Consider the following 21659-nt stretch of genomic DNA (forward strand, 5'->3'; position numbering starts at 1 on the left):
CGAAACGCACATTACCGACCGTAACTAACTTTGTGCTGGAGGTTATTTGGTTTACGCCACTAATTACTGGATGATAGATCAGATGGCGGTACTGCGGTTCTGGTTAAGAGTACTTTAAGGCTTCGCCTGCTTCCTTTTTTTACCACGGATCATATTCAAGCGACCTCGGTTAAAATATTGGACTGGCTTGGAACAATCGGATTATCTGCAGTTTATTGTCCTCCTTGTCACGCGATAACAAATTACTTGTTATGGAATTCTTCGACACTCTGTGTCTCCGTTTTATTTGGGGGATCACTGGGACGCAGTGCATGTACTCTGGAAATCTTGACTCATAATGACTCGAGGGAGGACCTTGAAGGATAGAGTTGACAACTTGCGGCTGAATTGAAAACATACTGACATACAGATGTAACGAAAGTCCCTGACCTACAGATGATGAAGATTTTTATGTAGTCTCGGGAGTTTTTTTTTTAAACCAATTTTGAGAATAATTATAATTCCTCGTCCCATAATTCGCCAGTTCTGTTGACCGTTAGCACGATGGTTATAAAGAACAAGGAATATCTAGTACTGCATAATAACTACAGAAACTGGGAATCACATCGAAACTGGGTGGAAGACAGAAAGCTCAGAGCAGTTACTTTGAAATGATTTATTACTTCTTGGATACCCCAATTACTTTATGTCCATCTATACGGCGTTTCACACGTGATATGTTACAAGCGATCAGGAAAATAGAAGGATTAAACGAGGCTCTTGGGTTTGACTAAACTCATAAGATGCTGTTTATGTTACTTTTTAGGGTCATCAAATACATAACGCGCCTCTTTAATTACATCCTTCGGATGACGCATTTCCCATCGAAATGGAATGTGTTACAAATAATGATGGTGTCAAAACTGGGTGTTAAGATGATGTATCTTCGTATAGACTTATCAGACTTTTGCCGAATCTCTCTTTGAGGAAGTCTATCTTTGATAGGCTTTTCCTCGGACGAATTAGGCCTATTTTAGTAAAAGGGGTTACTATTACTGACCACCACTTTGGCTTCCGGAATGGGCATTCCAGCATGAAACAAATTCATAAAATGTTTGATATCAGCAGGTGTTTATAAAGGAAAGAGCACTGCTCCGGGGTATTTTTGGATATCCAACTATCTTTCGATAAGATAATCTTGTACAACAGACCAGGCAAAATGAGCCTACCACAACCATATTATTTGGTATTACATAACTACCTTGATGACGATTCTCACAGGTTAAATATAACCTAAAGTTATCAGACATTTTTGATTCAAAATCAGGGATTCAGTCTTCGGCTTGGTTTTGTATTCAATCTACTCTTCTGTTCTTCCTACCACAGAAAATATCACTCTTGCATCCTTTGCTTATGACACTGCGATTATGGCAGTTGACGTTAACCCAACTGTAGCGTCGGAGAAACTGCAGTCGAAATTAGACCTTCTCAGTGAATGGCTAGCTAAATGGAAAATTCATGTTAATACTGAAACGTTGACATGTGATGTTTACGATGAGGATAGCAGTCTGCTCACGAGTCTGTCAAGATGGATTTCACATCCCTTATTCGAACGTACGATACTTATTCTAACGTAGGTATGTAGGATACCTAGGACCATTTGGACTACCGCTTAAAATGAAAAAATCACGTGAGAGAAAAGATAAAGCTGTTAAATATGAAGCTCAGGCGGTTGAACTGGTTACTAGAAAGGAGGTTCGTGTTGTGTTATATGAAATTTAATCATTCATTGAAATTTATTCAGTCATTAGAAAGTTATCGGCGATCAAACACTAGCACAAAGATTAAAACGTAAAAGTACCGAAACAGCTAATATGATTTCCGATGCCCGGTTAATAAGTATTATTCCACTGACTACATAAGCATAAAAATGTAACACATTTTAGCATTACATTTCTTTAAATTTTTTTATATTTTATTTTTAAATACAGAAAATTTAACGAAATGTAGCTTAATGTTCCTCAGCTTAAATAATATTTCGTTTTATGAAAAATCACAAAAAAAAATCCCTTTCGGCACGCCGGAAGGCGGAAATAGATATTTCACCGGTGCTAAGTAGGGGATAAAAAAGATTTCCACCTTAAAGTTAAGAAAAACATCAAATTTACTAAATACGACAATGGTTGCATGTGAAAAAAGTTTCACATGTTTAGCATACGACAAGCTCCATCTTCTTACAATTCCAGAAATATTTTGGTCATCCCTTGCCGTAAGGGCCGGTCATATCAAAAATTGTTTCAGACAATAGTTTTATGTAATGTATAGAGGAGCAACGACCACCTTAAACCGATTTGATACTGTGCCTATTAAAGGAGATATGATTTTTTTTTGTCTTCGAAACCCCATTTTTCCATCCCCTGGGCCAATGTTTGGTGATATCAAAAATCTTTCCTTACATAAGTTTTAGGCGCTTATCCAAAGAACTTTAAACGAATTCGATGTTTTAATTTTTTTTCGAAAAAGGCCCGCTGCTCTACCCCTATGGACCAAATTTTGGCCGTTAACGAACTCGACCGAGAGTTTTGAACGAGTTATTTTCATGACACAATTTGAAAGTTATTGGCCCAAAATTACGGCAGTTATCGTGCACACAATAAAGTGAAATATGTGTGTGTGTGTGTGTAAATTTTTGAGCTGACGGTGGTTTTGGGGTCTGGAGGATGTGAAACGCGAAGATATGACGAAATTTTCCGGAATTCGAATCGTGGTACCCATTACAATAGGTATCTTTCTTATGAAATCTATCTAAAAGAACATATTCTGTACTTTCAGTATAAGATAATTATTGTTGTTATAACGTATTCTTTTTCTAATTAATATTTATATAAATATATATAAAGAAGGCAGGGTTATTAAATTGGTTCTTAAAAAATATAATAGGGTTGTTGTGAATTTATTATTTAACTCCTACCAACACAAGCAATACTCAGCTAATTCTATTCTACTGGTGGAAATGTCCTCGGGCCATTTGGAAGGTCTTCAGCAAGATTGAACCACCCGACTGTGATATTATTGCTCTAACTTGTAATAGGATTTAAAATTTACACCCTTCACAGGACTCCTAAATTGATTTATAATCAACTTGCCTTCCCGCGCTTCTCTTTCTCATCTACACTCCTAACAGGAAAACCGCCTAAAAAAATATTTATATATAAAGAATTCTAACCCTCCCATTTTTTTTTTCTCATCCTCAATAACAAAATTTAATTTCCTTTAACTAGTATTTCCCTCGTACTCTTAACCATCATGTCTTCGCTCTGTTGATTACGCTGAAATATCAGGTTTTCCTCTTTACACCACCCACGTTTCCTTTAAATTGTCTCTCTTCTTTGTTTTCTTGTATTGTTTTTGTTATAATATCCGTCCCTTTGCTTACATTTTTAAAAGAATTTACTCCTTCGTGGATTTTTTAAAGAAATATTGTATTGCTGGAATATTTCAGTGGTTCAAATTTTATTAACAAAAAACTGTTTCCTTTGAATTTCATCTCTAAATTGAAAAGTAAGAGTTTAATACTTATATAATTATTTTACATGTAGAATACTGTAAAACATTCATGTGTGTCTTCTGTGTATACTTTATATTTAATATTTTATTAAATTATTATTACTGAATTCCTTAAAATTATTTAAATTGTTTTTAACTTGCGCATCGTGTAATACAAAAAGATAATTTAATTAAATGTCTGTAATTTAAAAATTCAATTAAGAAATTAAAGTAAAGATAATAATACTTCTAAGTGAGTATTAAGTTTTTAATTATAGATTTTTTAAATTGAATTAAGGTATAAAAATGACATTATTGAAGTAATTTTACATTATTTTAATTTCTACTTCCTTATAGTAATACATTAAAACAATTAAATTGAAATTGTGGCTGTAAGTTAAAGTACACTCATCGCGCTGGCCGAGAACTTGGACTGTTGAACATCGACCTTACATGACTGTTGGTGTGTGTTAAGACGACGCTTGTATTTTAGGCAATACAGATTACAACTGGCACTATCTCTTTGTGAAGTGATAAAAAAATATAAAAATTTCTTAGATGATATGAAAGGCAGTAGGTTCTTACCGCGGTTAATATTTAATAAGAAACAACACTTCATTTAAGCGGTAAAGTTTCCCATCGCAGTGTACGCTTATGGGTACTTGAGGAATCAGCCGGAGGTTAAACAACAGAAGCGAGAGTGACCAAAAGTTAATGTTTTTTTTTATTTTTAATAAGAATTAACTTATTTTGAGATACTACAGAAGTGGCTTTTGCCATAACTGAATAAAGACTTTGAAGAATTCATCACTCGGCGCAACCGAGTTCGTCGGTTTCTAAATGAAACATTTCATCGTCGCTGGATAGGGACTCTCGTACGGGAGTCCAAGAATTATCACACTACACTCTTGGTCCCCAAGATCCCCAGATATTGCACCATGTAAATTTTTCTTGTGGAGATGTATGATACAAAGTGTTTCCACCAATATCTTCTGATTTGGATGAACTGAAAACCAGGCTCACAAATGCGGTAATAGAAGACTGTCAGCAATACATTGTAGAAAAATTAAGTTACTGCCTTGATGTTATCCATGCAACAGATGGAAGCCATATAGAATATTTATAACATTGAAAGTTAAATTGTAAACATTTTTCAATAATATGTAATTTGATTTATAAATCATTATTGTTATGAAGTACTTTGTTTGAAATCAGGTCTATCTTTTTAATACACTCAGTTAATTTATTTTTAAATGACAACAAATGAATGGTGGAGTGTAATAATGCAGTTGAATAAGTAATTGTTTTGGTAGTTGTTTTTACACCACACTTGAGGTGTAGCAGTTGTGCGTTTTGTTTTTAGTACTATCCTCTGTAGACCTAATGCACTGATTTATTTCTACAACTACTAGTGAATTAGTATGGTATATATCGTTCAGCTAAAAAGCATATGATTTAGTTAAAGAGCAGATTAATTTACTAAAATATATAAAAAATTATCCTCATATTTTTTATTTTAATTTAAATCCTTCTAAATGTATTATTTGATAACTATTTTTTTTGAGTTTGAACAAAACATAAAAATAATATTATCTTCATAAGCATATATAGAAACAGAACAATCTGTTTCTGCAGACCGCAATGGTCTTATATGACCAACAATTGAGGCAAGGGATGACCAATATTGCTGGAATTGTAAGATGGGGCTTGTCATATGCTAAACATGTGAAACTTTTTTCACATGCAACCACTGTTGTATTTAGTAAATTTGAAGTTTTTCTTAACTTTAAGGTGGTATTATTTTTTATCTCCTACTTAGCAGCGATAAAATCTATCTCCGCCTTCCGGCATGCCGAAAGGGATTTTTTATAATTTACTTTGATTTCCATGTTTTAAATCATCTACCTGGTAACCAACGACATTTTATTCTAGTTCCCTAACTCAGATAATTGTTTGTTCTGCTGCTGTTTTTATGTTACAGTTAATATTCAGAAAAAATTCATTTGTGCCTTCGGTTTGCTTACTTTTCAACTATTTTTTTCAGATTCCATATATTTAGTTTCTTCGCTTTTTAATTTTCTCCAGTTGTTTATTAATTGATGTTACTAGTAGTACATCATCATTATCAGTGTTGGAGTCTGCAAGCCGTGTACCTTTTTTTAATATTTATCTTGTATTATATAGACAATTAGAAATTTTGTCACATCCTCATGATCAACTCTTACTTTCTGACCTGATTGCAAACTCTCTTTAATGTATTATATTGACATCTTTTCTTCAGTAAAGCAACACAAACAATAAATAAGTAATTATCAGTGTACACATGTCAATAAACAACATTATCAAATAAATTATACTGAGAAATTTAACGATCATAAATTCTAGTAGCCATACAATTTCTTCCTTTGTGACCTCGCCGAAATAGGCGTTATTAAAATATTAATACCAAATTGAAAGTCAAATCTATGCTAATTATTAGTATGGCTTACGTTTATATAATTTCTTAGTTCAGGATATAAAAATGTACAGAGTGCTACTTTACTAGCTTGAGGATGAGTTTTTGCGGGTCGACGTCAGATTAGACATTACATTAAATAAAACACATAGCCTTCTGAAGAAATCCATATTGATATCGAAATTCGATATTCCTCATATACTCAAAACTTTCTTAAAAATGTAAATAGTCGTTATTCCCTTTAATTTTATTATCAATCTAATCTGTTTTACGTACATTACAACAATAATACAAATTTATCTTTTATAGATAATGACATTAAAATTAGTTAAAGAAGTTCTAGGTTATTGATTTATACTTTTTTTTTATTTATGATTTATATAGTAGTGAGTTTTGAACTCTGTGGTAAATGTTTCGGGGATCAAAAGAAAGCTACAGTTAACATTTCGTAATGATTCGTTCAGTAGTTTCAAAGTTATCGGAAAAAACGAAAAGACTATATAATAGTGAGGTTACGTGTTTCATAACTTTGAAAAAGCTTATTAAAAATTAACATATTGCATTTAATTTTCCTCTTATCACTATTAACTTGGATGTCAATAGGCCGGAATTTGTGAATTTAAAAACTACATAATTGAAAATTTATCGATAAAACTGTATTTGTCTATAGTGTGATGCAAATCGGTGTTTATAAAATTCTTTTTTACACGCTCAAACTTTTTAATAATAATTTATGGTTTTTTTATGTTGGTACCAAAATTATTTAACAGTAAAATTTCGCATATACTTCTTCCATCTAATCGTAAAAAAAAATTGTTTTAGATGAATAAACAAACAAGACCATCGAAATTTGGGGGATATTCAACCCGAATAATAATAATTTACTTTGTACAACACACAGATTGATTGCTATATAGTAAAACTTATTACACTTGAGAGAAATTAATTCTGATTAGTGTATTCTGTCACTTCAGGTTCTTTATACGAATCACAGCTGTAAAAGACAATGAAACAGATACTTGCATGAAGAAAATGCGTTATATACAATGTTCTACTGAATAGGGTAAAAAGTGGAAACATTTTTTTAATAAAATTAAAAAATAAAGCCATACTAACCGTTTATTTTTTCTTATTAGACAATGGAATATTTACATTAACATATGTCATGTTATAAAAATATTTAATTATAATAAAAAATATTTATCATCGACTAAAAGATTTCTGAAACTTCATTTGTAGTTGAATGAGTATTGCATTGAATGTTATTCTGAACACGAATAGAACTTTGCACGAAATGACGGTGACATTCGGGTCGTAAGTCGTTCTCTAAATCAGAACGGTCGGTACTGTGTGTTCTTGTGTGGTTTAATTCTAACTTTGTCCAGAATCAAGTCTCGTAAGTTTGTTCTCCCACAAGCCTTGGTAACTTAATTGTTTTATAAGTTTTCTTCTTTATATACTAAAGAAGAAATACCGTTGTTTGGTACTTAATTTGACTGATAGTTACCGTCCCATTTTCTTATGAAGTTTTATTTATTTTCCATTAAGTGACTTTTATTATTTATGTCATAATTAATTAAGTTTACGTAATTACGAAAAAAATGGTTTTTGAATATTGTACTCACAATGAACGAAATATGATATGATAATTAGATCCAAAAAAATTACAATGAAATTTTAAACTGTACGGTAAGAGTCCCGCACATTATTTCTTCCGCTCAAAAAACATAGATTTCTGTAATATAAATAAAACTGTTTTTAACAAAATAATACAGATATCAGAAAAGTAAGACACTACATTTCTGCTATCAAAATTTGTTATTAATTTAGAATTTTGTTTAAAAAACTACATGTTAAATATATGCTACAGAGAATAAATATACAATAATAGATAATAAACATCATATACATGTCATAATAAACATATGGTAAGAGTTACAAAACTCTTACCAGCCCAGTTTCATTTATTAAACAACGAATAATCATAAGAGTTGTATTATTTTTGTAAATGTGATATGTACTACGTATAAATGAAATCGAGCCAGTAAGAGTTTTGTAACAATTTTTTCTAAATTTTGTTTGCTTATGAAATGCTTAAACAATGTTTATTATCGATTATTGTATATCTATTTTCTATTCCATATATTTAACATGAACTTTTTTTTAAACAAAATTCTAAATTAATAACAGATTTTGATAATAGAAATGTAACTTAATAGTTACATTACTATTAATAATAGAAATGTAATTTTTAAAAGGTAATTTCTTACCTTTTTTGATATCAGAATCATTTTGTTAAAAACAGTTTTATTTATATTACAGAAATTTTTGTTGTTTGAGCGGAAGAAATGATATATGCGACTATTACCGTACAGTCTACAAATTTCATTGTAATTTTTTTGGATATTACTGCGTTTTGTTAGATTATTTTTTTATATTTTTTTATGAATTACTGATTGTTATTTTGTGGATTTATTATTAAAATTTATTGCCTTTCTAGAACAAACAAATATACAAATTGAATTTCACGACTAATATTTTTTGTTGATAGTCATATCATTTATTTCATTCCATATTTTTCTTTTTTTAATAAAACTAGTACCTTCACAAATCGAAGACCCAAGATTTAATATTGCACTTATTACTTTGTAAGTGTAATCCTCGATTTTTATCGTATCTGTGGACACACTTTTTATTATTGAATGAACTTGTTTTTATTTATCCATCAATTAGTTCAAATAGTTCTAATTGTAGAATAAAATATTATTATTTGCTTTGCTACATATTCCTACTATTCGTGTTTTTTTGTGTTTTATTAGCAGCTATAATCTCATAAACTAATACTTTTATCTTTTTTTTAATGAAGTGATGAGAATTAAAAAAATCTTTTCATCTTCAGTACTTCATTTACATAAGAACCATTTACTATTAAAACAAGCTGTAGTATATTTTCTTTTAAACTGTATTATTTCAAATACAAGTTTTTTTTGTTCGCTGATTTGTACTATCAAGTCCTGCTATCTAGCGGCGCGATTTGTAGTCGCCTTTAAAAAATAAAAAGACATATTCGAGTCCCACGGTTCATCAAATTGAAAAAAAAAAACGGTATCTAACAAATATCCCGGTATTTTTTGAAAGTATTCCTTATTACAAATCTAATTTAACTGAAATATAATGCTTTTATACTTATATTTTTAATTTTTTTCCCCAGTTTCATTTCACTTTTAGGTTAGGTCAAGTTTAGAACTCTAAACATAGTTCGTTGACTTCGCCGTGCCGTCCAGTTCTGTGGACTCTTACCGGCGAAGTTCTAACGAACTTCGTGATCAATGAAATAAACGTATTTAATTTTTTCGTAATACTAAACGACAGAAGAGTTAGTTTTTAAAAATTATTTTTTTATTTTTTATTTCTGACCGTAGGCAGTCGCTGATTGTAAATGGATGAGTGTTTTTCACTATCACTATTAATTTATTGTTTTTAACTATCTGTCCTAGTGTTTATAGGTGTTACTCCCATTTGAAAGATCTGAGTTACAAATAGTACTGATCAGGGATAGTGTCTCTAACGGTAACCCTAATTTACACCACTAACGAATCTCATTATAATTGGTTAGTTATGAGATTCGTTATCCCGTCGTTAATGATTCTGTATTGCCTCTTTGGGTAATGTGTAGAGATAATGTCTGGAGATGAGAGTTTCTTGAGAGAAGCTGTCAAAGGACATAACAAACACATGGGAAATAGTCATCGATTGTGTTTGTTGGTTCCATCTGTGAAAAGCCCTGAGGGAGGTCGAATCAGCTGTCAGAGAACATTAAATAATCTTTATGCTGAATGACATTTCCGAATTTCTTTTTCTATTATCTAATTAAATTCGTGATATAAAAATTGTTATTTGCACTAGAATTTTTTAAATTTATTGCAAATTAAGATTTTAATATTTTTAAAATAAGCCTCCACTATGTTCACAGTATAAATGATAAATTAATTTTTTTTGTAGGGTATCAATATTTTTTAATTAAAATGAATGGATTGTTTAATAATAACAATGGAATATCAGGTTTGGGCTTTATTTAAAGAGTAAATAATCTACATTCTACCATTTTAGGCATATAACAATAATAATTTTTGTTTTATATTACTTGTTTAGAGTTTGATTAAATTCAACAGTGGGGGATGGAATAGTACTCAGCATAAGATTAACCGTACCACAAAAATGAATCTAGTATCCGACTGGTGTTTTTTTTTTTTTTTGGTCTGGACGTGAATTAATAACTGAGAAAACTGGAAAAACGATATAATAATAGTTCGTGAAAATCTGGTTTTCAAGGATTGTGTTCCATAGAAAACAATTAAATTTTCCAGATAGAATTTCAAACCAATCAATTTAAAAATCAGAGAAGCTTTTAAAAATGTAGAATAGATAAGTAAAAATAATTTTTGAAATTCAACGATATTTTATCATATATTTATTTATGTATTCTTTCTCTCTGAATCATAAGTTAAACGCTGTTTAGCTTTATAATTAAGTAAAAACTTTTCATAATTATTTCGTTTATTATGAATTTAAAATTACTGTAAATGATCCAACGAACTTTTGTACAGAGAGTTTTCAAATTTAGCCAGTTGCTTTACACTTCTGACTGTTGCGGAATTGTAATAATATCCCCATTATATAACAATAATTAAACAGATTTCATCAGTTTAGTTTTTTGCTAAAAATCTAAGCATGTTTCTTACAAATTTCACTTTGAATGTTTGAAACTGTATTTAATTATTTTTCCCTTGTATTCAGATCGACTTGCTAGTTATTCCTCCAATAAAGATAAAACCCTTCTGAGATGTAAGAATCTATCAAGTTTCTGAATTTTAACTAATTTTTAAAGAAGTATTCCTGGATAAATAAAGAAATATATATATTTATATCTTCATCTTTACCATTTTTTTTTTTGTCTTAAGAGCTTTGGCAGAAATTTCTGATTTGTAATAACGTAGAAAAATTTAAAAAAACATTATTAAAAGCACAGTTAAAAAGTTAAAATAGTATGTTCCACAATATTTGTTACTGATAAGACTGTTTACTGAAGTAAAAAGGGGGAAATATTAACTAGTAAGTAAACTGAGAAATTAATTTTTATAAATAATTATATTCTGCTGTTAGAATGTAATTCACTAGGCGGTTTATTAACTACGTATATAAAACTTACGTGAGGAAGTCGTCAAGCTGTTTCATAAATCTACGATATATTCAGCATTTATTGTACAATACAAAAGTAACATATCAGCATGATTTATCGCGCGATAAAATGAAACGTTCGTAGTGATATTTTCTTGAGGTACAATGCATATGAATATTAAAAGATAAAATTCAAAAAAATAATACCGAGTAGGAAATGCTAGTACTTTTTTTACTAGAATATTAGACTAGGGTACGTCACAGAATTTTTGTTAAAACCATTTTTTGTGGTTTTTCGTAAATGGAATTGTGTATATTACCAAGTATACGGATGATATATGTGCTTCTATGATATACGGCGACGTTACTATATCAAGTCTAGTCTTATGTCAGCTACCGAAGCAAAAGGATAAAACACAAAGATTAAAGAAATTGCATTGTAGGCAAAGAAAAGAAGTAAAGAAAGAAATTGAAAAGGGAAAATCTATGAAGTGAGTAGATATATAAGACATACAGAATGATATTGGGGCAGTAAATAACTCAAGCAGATCGACTTTGAAGAATGAATTTATGGCTCACGCTAGTTGATGCATGTGGTATCTCCATACAATGACTGGCGATAGTGTTAGTAAAAGAAATAAAAGACATATGTAAATTTATTTTGTTTAGATTGTATAAAATAGTAATTAATTTTTAGTATTTTCCAAAAATAAATCGCTACTATTAAAAAATTGAGATGAATATTGTATTATCTAAATACAAAATTAATGTGTGCCTAAAGAAATTCGTGACAAATGTAATTTAAAGATCAGAAAATATAAAAGTCTTAACATTTTCTTCATAAAATCCAGAGAATTATCCGACCAGAGAATTATTCTACAAAAAACTAAAATAATCACTGAAATTGGTGAATTTGATCGTGATAAGACCTCAAATTACATATTTAATAGATGCATTTAGGTTAAACTAAATCTTCTTTTATGAAGTCATTTAATTAAACTTAAAATACAGTAACTTATAATGAATAGATCTTTATTCTAATGTTACCATGTGTACCTATCAGATTACTCTGATCAGCATTTTTTTGGTTACGCTAAATAATATTGTTAGGGAGTTTGCATTTAGGCCACTTTCAAACTTAGAACGGTAAGAGCTGTAAATATAAAAATGCAAGAGTTTTTGTCAATGATGAGATTTTTTAATCGTAAAATATTTTACATTTTTATAATGAACAAAGAAATGAACATTAGTAACCTCACGCATTCAAGCACACGATGTTAGTTCTCATGTACAATAAAACGTTATAAGTAAAACAAAAAATCAGTTTTTATTTAGTAAGACAACGTAGCAAATTACGAAGAAAAATATTCTGCAGGGCCTTTTTTATAAAAAATAATGAAATAAACCATTATTTTATACGTTCATTTATTATAAAAAACGAAGCGGACAGTTAGGTCAAGAGAAAGGTTTAAATATAGAGAGCACAGTATATTTTGGATGAACACGCATGTGTATGTGCAGTATAATGAGGGATTATGATATACGGACATCGCTGTCTAGAGCCGAGTAATTAACTGTTCGGCCCTACTCCATGTTCGTGCCTCAGCCATCTTCCTACCCTATTGCCAAGGCTTTCCTGGCCAACACGTGCAATTATCACTTTGGTAACCACTCCAACGTACAAAACGAATAAAAACGTGCAACGTGTACTAAACATTAATTGCTTACTTTCGTAGTTTCTTACTTTTTTTATTTATTTCATACTAGTATTTTTTTTTTTTTTTTTTTCGAGAAATATATGAATCATTTGAAAAAAAAATTGTTTTTTCAGAAAATTCAACGTTGTTATTAACACAAATACAACGGTCTTTACAACCTTTTTTATTAATAAAACTTCGGTTACCTTCAAGAATACTTAGATGTTTATTCAGTGATTTCTGCTTTGATGTAAATTATTTGGGAGGTTTTAAATTTTAAATTCAATCAAAAACTGCTCTTACTCCTTGATCTGATCATTCCTACGATAGTAAACTCATTTTTTCTTTTATATTCATTTCCAAGATTGGGAATTTAAATAGAAACACTTAACGTTTGACTATACGAAACTTTACGTGCACAAAAGAAAGTACCACTATGAAAATCCTGTCTTTAAAACCTCCAGAAACTTTGATGATAGATAATAATTCTTTTAATATAAGGATTAAAAAATTACAAAAAGAATAATACAAAAATCTATCTTTAATCGTGGTGTCTGACCAATCATAACAATTTATATCTGAATACATAAGAACTTAATCTAATTCTTATTAATGGATTTTAGTAAACAGAGAACGTACAATGGATGACTGACGTGCAGGTTGCATAGATATACTAACAAATAAAATGTAGAAGGTTATTTGGGTAGGTAATAATAACATGGTGTGATAATTTGGCAAAAATGCATCACAGCTCTTCAGAATATTATCTACAGTGGACTGACAGTAGTATAAGTTAATTGTTTATCTGAATTAATTTTATGAACTCTGAAAATTGAGCAGTCCAAGATTCCTTATGGCTCTGTTGTATCATTTAAATAGAAAAAATATAAATCTTATTTTATTTTCATATAGTTACCGACGAATAACTGCTATGAAAATTTTTCAATGTTCTTGAACATTTACTTTTCATAGTCGTGTTACAATGGATTGGTACGTTTCTATAATATTTTTTGTGCTTTGTTTAATATTTAAATCAATAACCTTTTACTTTTTTATTTTATTTTTTCATGATTAAAAACATATATTTATTTATCAAGTAAAAATTTATTTAACTTACCTTTTACTAATTATCATTTTTACTAATTGAAAGGACTATTTTTAGCCACAATATTTTTTTTTTTTTTTTTATAGTTTAACAGCAGTCAAAAAACAGTTTGTTAAGCTTATTTTATTTTTAAAAAAAAGAATAAAGAAAAATATGTTTCACGGCTTCACCCGCTCTACATGGTTACTTGCGGTGAATTTTTTTTAAACAAGTAACCGGAGACAGGTGCAACCAGTCGCGTCGAATTTACAGTAACAGTGCCTATGTGGTTGAGCCAGCACGTTCTACACCGTCGCACCCCTTAAAAAATTAAAATTAAAATTGTTTTTAGATATTTAACTGAAGAGCATTTGTAACCCCAAATTATCTCTTTTATTATAGTCGAAACGGAGAAAATTTGGAATCATTGTTCAAAATATTTTTATCTTTCTTCGGCCCTTTCAAGATCGAATTTCAGAAAATCTATAAAATGATTTTTGATATTCACATTAAGCTTAAACACACCAAAAATCAAGTTGATGTCTTTCTTTTGTTACCGATAAATTCAAAAAATAGTCGGATTTCAAAAGAATTCAAAAATCCATTTTTCATTTCCATAACCCACGCACAAGCTTTATATGATGATATCATCAAGCCCAAAAACAAACAAAAATATTTAAATTTGGAATTTCTAAAATCTAAAAATTGTTGTTTCAAATATCAATTCTGTTATGTTTCTACTGCACAGATATTTTGTAAGTATAAATAATAAATTAACTGATTTTCAAAAGAAACATTTAAATGTTGAAATAAACATTTAATTATTATACTCGTTATAATGTAATTTTATTATTGTTATCGTTTACAAAGTGTTGTTTATTTTATATAAAAGCTTTTTGGAAATTAAAACATAATTTATGAAGTGTTTATCGAATACGAGGCTATTGTAAAAATGTTATGATAAATTAGTTTTCATTGTGATAACTGTAACTTTAATAATTAAGAATAAAAATAGAGGCGTACATCAATCAAAGTTGAAAACTAAAATATTAATAATATGAGTTTATATTTGAACAAGGCAGAAATATTTTACGATTGGCGTAGTTTTCATAATACTCACACGAGTATCTATAATAATATATACTACTGCAAGTATTGTGGAGTACAAGATATTTAAATCTCCATATAGTTCCATAACGTATAAGTATGATTAATGTGGTATTAAATTATCTTAGTTCATTGTAATAACCTTAGATAAATAATATTTTTTTTTACCCAGTAACGTATGTACAATTTTTTCTAGTCTTTTTTATTCGAGTAAATGACGCTGAAGTTTTAATTTATTTTTTAAATTGTCGGTACGATCATATCTCAGTTTATCTACCTTGTAGTGTATCAGGACAAGTTTTATTAATTTTAAGTAAAATATTAATTTTTCGTTGATTTCCAGCTATAGTTTTATAGTTGTATAGGATTTAATAGCTATAGAATTCATATCATATTATAAAAAAAGATGATTTACTGCAATTGAATCTCAGCCTGGTAAATGTTAAATAATTATATTGTTTTTAGGCACGTTGGGAAAATCTCAAGTTCTTTTATCATTCATATTTATCCATTTCTGGATCAGTTTTTACAAAACTGCGTAGAATATTAAAATCATCACTGTGAGGTTCTTTATTCATTTTATTCATTTAAAAAATAAAAAACTTAATTCGATTTTTAAAATTAAATTTTGTGAACTTCAAAATATTAAGATTTGTCTAATTCACAGTTAATGTATTAAAATTATAGTGCTAATTTTGTCCATTCCATGTACTAGCTAGTAAATTTTGAACCACCTTAGGAAGTGAATTGACAAAGAAAAATTACGTCGTCATTTTTTTCTTATTTTACGAAGTAAAGGAAGTATTGTGATCGCGAAAAATTTTGATTTTCGGATTTAAACGGAATCATCCATTTTGACTAGTTTCGGCGTGACGTCTGTACGAACGAACGTACGTACGTATGAATGTATCTCGCATAAATCAAATACGGTTAGCCTTATAATGTTGAAATTTTGGATTTAGGACTTTTGTAACACCTAGTTGTACACCTCCCATTTTGATTGCAGTCGACTGGACCAAAAGTGTCCAAGAAAGCCCAAAATCCAAAAAATGTGAATTTTTGACTTTTTTTTAGTTGCAATGATAAGCCCTCACTGAGAGCTTTTCAACGACATATCATAAGTGGTACTTATTGTTATTGGTTTCAGAGTTATAGCTAACTAAAATTTAAGTTAATAAACTATTTGGATCTTACAAGGGAAGTCACATCCGTTCGAATCAGACTTCATCTCCTTTTTTTAACTTTTTTTTTTTAATTTAAATATATTGATTTATTAATAATTATTGACATCTCATTGGAAACAGATTTTTACGATGAATAATAATTCAATAATAACAAATAAAATTAAATAATATTTAAAGTTATTAATGAAATAAAATTTTATGTACTTTTCATTTTAAAAAATGTGTATTTATAATTTAATACAACCAAGTCATGTGGTGCTACATCAGATTTTTTTTCAAGTATAACATGAGCGTAAAAAAGTTAGTACTTGCCCTAGAGTTTCACATGAAATTTTTTCTATTAATAATACTTGATGTAACTTCATACTATTAGCGTTCAAGATTCATTACAACTGCGTTTTCGACTTTATGATTACAGTGATAAATTATTTTTCTTCAGGATGATCGCTCAGTAATTTCAAAATATATTTTAAAGTTTTAAATTAATCATGATTTATCCAGAAATTTAGGAACCATAGAATTCATATAGGTAAAATTTTAGTCTTATTGCGTTTTTTAATAATTATAAAAGAGATTCAAAGGTAAAATTTTCAAAATATGATATACATCATAGAAAAAACGAAACGTATGATGGAGTAAGACATCATTGTAGAGAGTATTTCAATAAATAAAGTTTAAAATAACTACAGATTAAAGTACAAATAAAAATCTTCAGACGCAAAATATTCAAACGAGATCACTTGATTATAAATCAAGACTTTTTCAACTTATATGAAATCTTATTATAAAAAAATAAACTTTTTGTTTATAAGAAAAGTTTTCTTTTCAGATAATTTAAACGTAATAAAATGAAGGTTGAAAGAAATAATTTTTAAAAATCTTCAATAACTATCAAATAATTCGATTTTCCAGTTAAAATTATCAGCCGTTCAAAAATAAATGTTTTAATCAATAATGATGGAAGCATTCTTTAGGGAGTTGTATGAGCCTATCTTTCGGGAATTAAATACTACTACTCTGCGTTCCTTTTATAGCTTACGATTACCTCTGTACGTTGAGAAACTTGATCAGTTTTATTCCAGAAATCACATCAATCAAAATTTTACTTGCAGTCGTATTGGATTTCTGTACTCAATATGTCACAAAAATTTTATAGTTTTGTGATAAGTAATTCTATGACCACTTTGATTGAATTCATATTAATTCACTACAGAACAAAAAAAAGTAAAATTCTATCTTTAAACATCTGATTTCTAAACAATTCCCGTATTTAAAATATTTTTATATTACACAGGCCATCCATTCTTTTTTTTACCTTTTTTTAAAAAGGTAAAGGTAAAGATAAAGGCTTCTGTGGTGAATTAATTCACTACAGAAGCTTTTTGAAGCTTGTACGTGAGAATATGTAAATGAAATTTTGTAGCGTATGAAAAATCCCATGCCTGGCCGGGATGCAAACCCGGAAACCCCGGATGAAAGACCGAGACGCTACCACTCCGCCACGTAGATCGGGTACTTCTTTAAAAATGATTATTATTGTTAATTAATGAGTAGATCTCAGCAAATAAATAAATATAATTCAACTAACTTTGCTTTTGAAATTACCAGGAATAATGTAAAACCAACTAAAAATTACAGCAGTTGGCATCGGTGATGCCGATGTGCCAACATACGAGTATATGTCAACCCGAATTTTGGATCATTTCTAACTATTGTTTAGACACACACACACACACACACACACACACACACACACACATCATGATGAAGTTTTACTGTTACTTATAATTTTTTCAAACTTTCCTTGCTAAAATTTACCGTAATATTTATTATGACATACTTCGTTCAAGTAGATTTTAATTTTTAAAATGGTAACTAGGAATGAAGCTTCGTAACTACTTCACATTTTTTATCCGAAGTAATTTTTCGAGGAATACGATTTTTGTAGAAACATATTTACTGAAAAAGCCCGACTTCAGTTATTCCCCTTTCCTATTATTGCAATGTTATCGATGTATCTACAAATATACGTGGATTTGAAGATTATATTTGCTTTAGAATTTAAATAAGAGATGACTTTCCATAACTTAATGTTGCATAACGTAGATAAAAGACGATCAGGTGTTAAATAAATTTGAATTTATTAATCTTACAAACATTGTTATTTACTCACACTTTCGCAGAAGTATTGTCGAACTCAGAAGTGTTATTAACTTAAATGTTACTCTACATTCTACAGTTGTATTGTATTATTTATCCCTGTCAGTGAAGTTAAGAGCTTTCCTGAAGTCCAGGAATAAAATGTGAAGTTGTGTGTCATGCTCGTAAAATTTCTCAATCAATTGGGAAGTAATAAAATCTAATGGCCAGTTGTACTATTACGAGTATTATGACTGAGCTACTAGTTTTAAATAAATTTCAAAATATTAAGTTAATTAGTTTTAGAGATTAATGAAAAAACAATTTCGTTCAATAATTATGTAAAGTTATATTTAATGGTTTAGAATTCATAAATGGTTATTCATCATTCATCTAGGATTTCGTTCATTTACTTTTTTTTTTAACAAAAGAAATGCTCTAATCTATTTGAGAAAAGCTTCGCAAATTCATAAATTTTTCTAGTAGGTTTATGATGTAATTCCTTTACTGTAAATAGGATTATGTATGGCAAGGTTATTTTTTTAATGGCAGAGATGTCAACAGCTGCTACTGCAATGTTGAGTTATTGTGAAATATAAAATAAAAGAAAATTTTATGATAAACACCAACCCGCGTATGAATATTGAGAAAAACACATAGTCAAAGATTTTATAGTGCATTAGCTCTCCTAAAGCAAATGGGATCTAGCTGAAGTAATCATCGTTCACGAATACAGTTAACAAGAGCTCAACACATATTTATTAGAAACTTTACAGATTTAAACATTACAGTTAGAATCGAAATATTAGTTGACCAGTCTTGGAATATAAATATTGGCAGAACCATATATCGGTTTATTACAGAAATATTACATAAATTTTCAAAAGAAACTTTGAAACAATTAAGGAAGTAGATGACTTGAAGATGCTAACAATGAATTGAGCATTGGTGAAATATTTTTAGATTAATAAAATCTCAGAGTATCGGGTTAGGACCCGATGAAAGAACGAGAGAAACCAGGATTTTTTGTATATTTCTCGTAATTTATTGTGAAGGAAAAATGTTTATAAAAGTGAAAAATTATATGGATGAGTAATGTAAAAGGTGCAACATTAATGCCACCAGGGACTGTCAGTAATGTCGTTTTGCAGATTTTTGAGAGGGCAATGTTCACTAAGGAATCTTGTGGGACCAATTAAACTTGAAAAAATGTTTAATTAATACGAATTTTAAGTAGTTATCTTCTATTAGAATGCGTTTGTGGTTTCGATTGTACGAATATGGTACCCTGTTCCAAAGCACTTAGTGTAACACAGTCAGATATTTTTTTCTCTACTAAGATGGTTTCTCTCTTGTTCGATTTTTTTTTTTTTAATTAGCTACATTTTCCTTTAGTGATTTAATACAAAAGTGAGAAGGATACATCTATTGAATTATTTAAACGTTTATATAAGTCATTTTTCGATTTTAATTCGTTCTTTTGCTTTTAAAAATAACAAATAGTACGTTCAATTTTTAACGAAAATGATTGTTGTGGCTTCCTTTTTCATTCATAACAATCGATTCATTAAAAACTTAAATCTGTAAAAGTTATTGTAACGGGTAAACTGGATTTGTTTCAGCTTTTATGCAAATACTATGATGTTAAATAATTTATGACGATCATAAAGAAGTTTATTTAGACTAAGTACTGCACTCGTGCTGTTCGTTTAATTGCTCAATAAATATTATACATCATTTGCAGTATTTAAACATAATTAACGGAATTGTTAATTAATATGTTATTAATGCAGGGGATTTATTAGGAAACACGGTTACTATAACTTAATAAACACACAAACATTGTAAGGATTTTGAATGCGTTTGTAATGATACTGCAATAACATTATCTGTATGAATTGCGTAACTTCCGCAGAAGGGTAGTATACCACTCTACTACACTACTAAGTGTTTTAAAATATTTTCCCAGCGGTTCCATATCCAATTAAGATTTTATCCTCTTCTAATTAACTACCTGCCTATAAATCTTAAAAATAAAGCACGGATGTATAATTAATTCTTCTCGTATTTTAAACACACGTGATTTGAAATTTAATTTGTTTAATGTTATGATGTAAACATTGTTTAACTCAAGTTTTTTTTTTAATTTTAATTAAATCATAAAATTTAACTTACAAATTTGTTAGTTTTATGAAAATAAGTATGTTATATGTTAATTGGTAATGTTTCACCTCCTCTCCTATGATGTCGAAGAGGTTGGTGAAATTTCACAATCATTTTTGTACTTCCGAGATAAGAACATTTGTTAGCAGTAATTTAGTGATAGTATCTCATTATCATTTAATTAATATGTGATTGTACTTCTTTATGTATATTTTATTAGAAATTTTCTATTTTAATCGATTTTATTAGTACAGTACATAACATATTCTTATAAACATTTTTTCAAGTGTATTCTTTTTTTGTTAATCTCAATTTCCAAATTGTAAATAGAAGAAAAATCAACTCGCGCCCACGAAACCTAGAAACTGGAGCCTCCATAGAGAAATACTTTTTTACTGGGAAATAAGAAACTACAAAAAGAAAAATTACTTTGAGGATCAAAGATTTATTTTTGGAGTTGTTTTTTTTGTTGTAAGTGCGGTACGAGATGCTAATATCTCGAACCGCACTTCACATGAAGTAACCATTGATAATTAAATATTTACTTAGTTTAAAAAAAAAAAAAAAAATCATGTACTTAGAGCTCAAATATTTTTTCAGTTTACTTTTCTAATTTTTTAGCTCTTTTTTTTAGATCTCTGTGCTTTATCTGAATGTATAAAATAAAAAATATTGTATTAAAAACTTATTTTAAAAATTTAAATATATAGAGAAGTATTTTTTCCGCCTCTGTCACTGGTATAAAATTAATTATTTTGCTAATATTATAATTTGTGCCAAATAATAGAACTATTGTTTTTTTTTAGTTTTATAATTTGAATTTAAATTACACGCAACATTTCCCTCATTCGATCATCGTATTCAAAGTTTACTTGTTTATTAATTGTATTTCTGTTGCTGTTTTTCATTGTAGATATTGTGTCTCTAGAGTAAGAGATTTAAATTTATTGTTATTTATTCATAATATTTGCATATTGTCCGTAATTCAAAATGTATGTTTATTATCCCTAATGCGATCAACATAATTATATTTTTGTTTATTACATTTATATCATTATAAATGTTCCTGAAATTGTTTTTAAAATTCTTGTTATTCATTCCTAAGTAAAACCTTTTACAATTTACTC

Source organism: Lycorma delicatula, chromosome 2 (assembly GCF_047948215.1).
Source record: "Lycorma delicatula isolate Av1 chromosome 2, ASM4794821v1, whole genome shotgun sequence".
In the NCBI taxonomy this organism is placed as follows: Eukaryota; Metazoa; Arthropoda; class Insecta; order Hemiptera; family Fulgoridae; genus Lycorma; species Lycorma delicatula.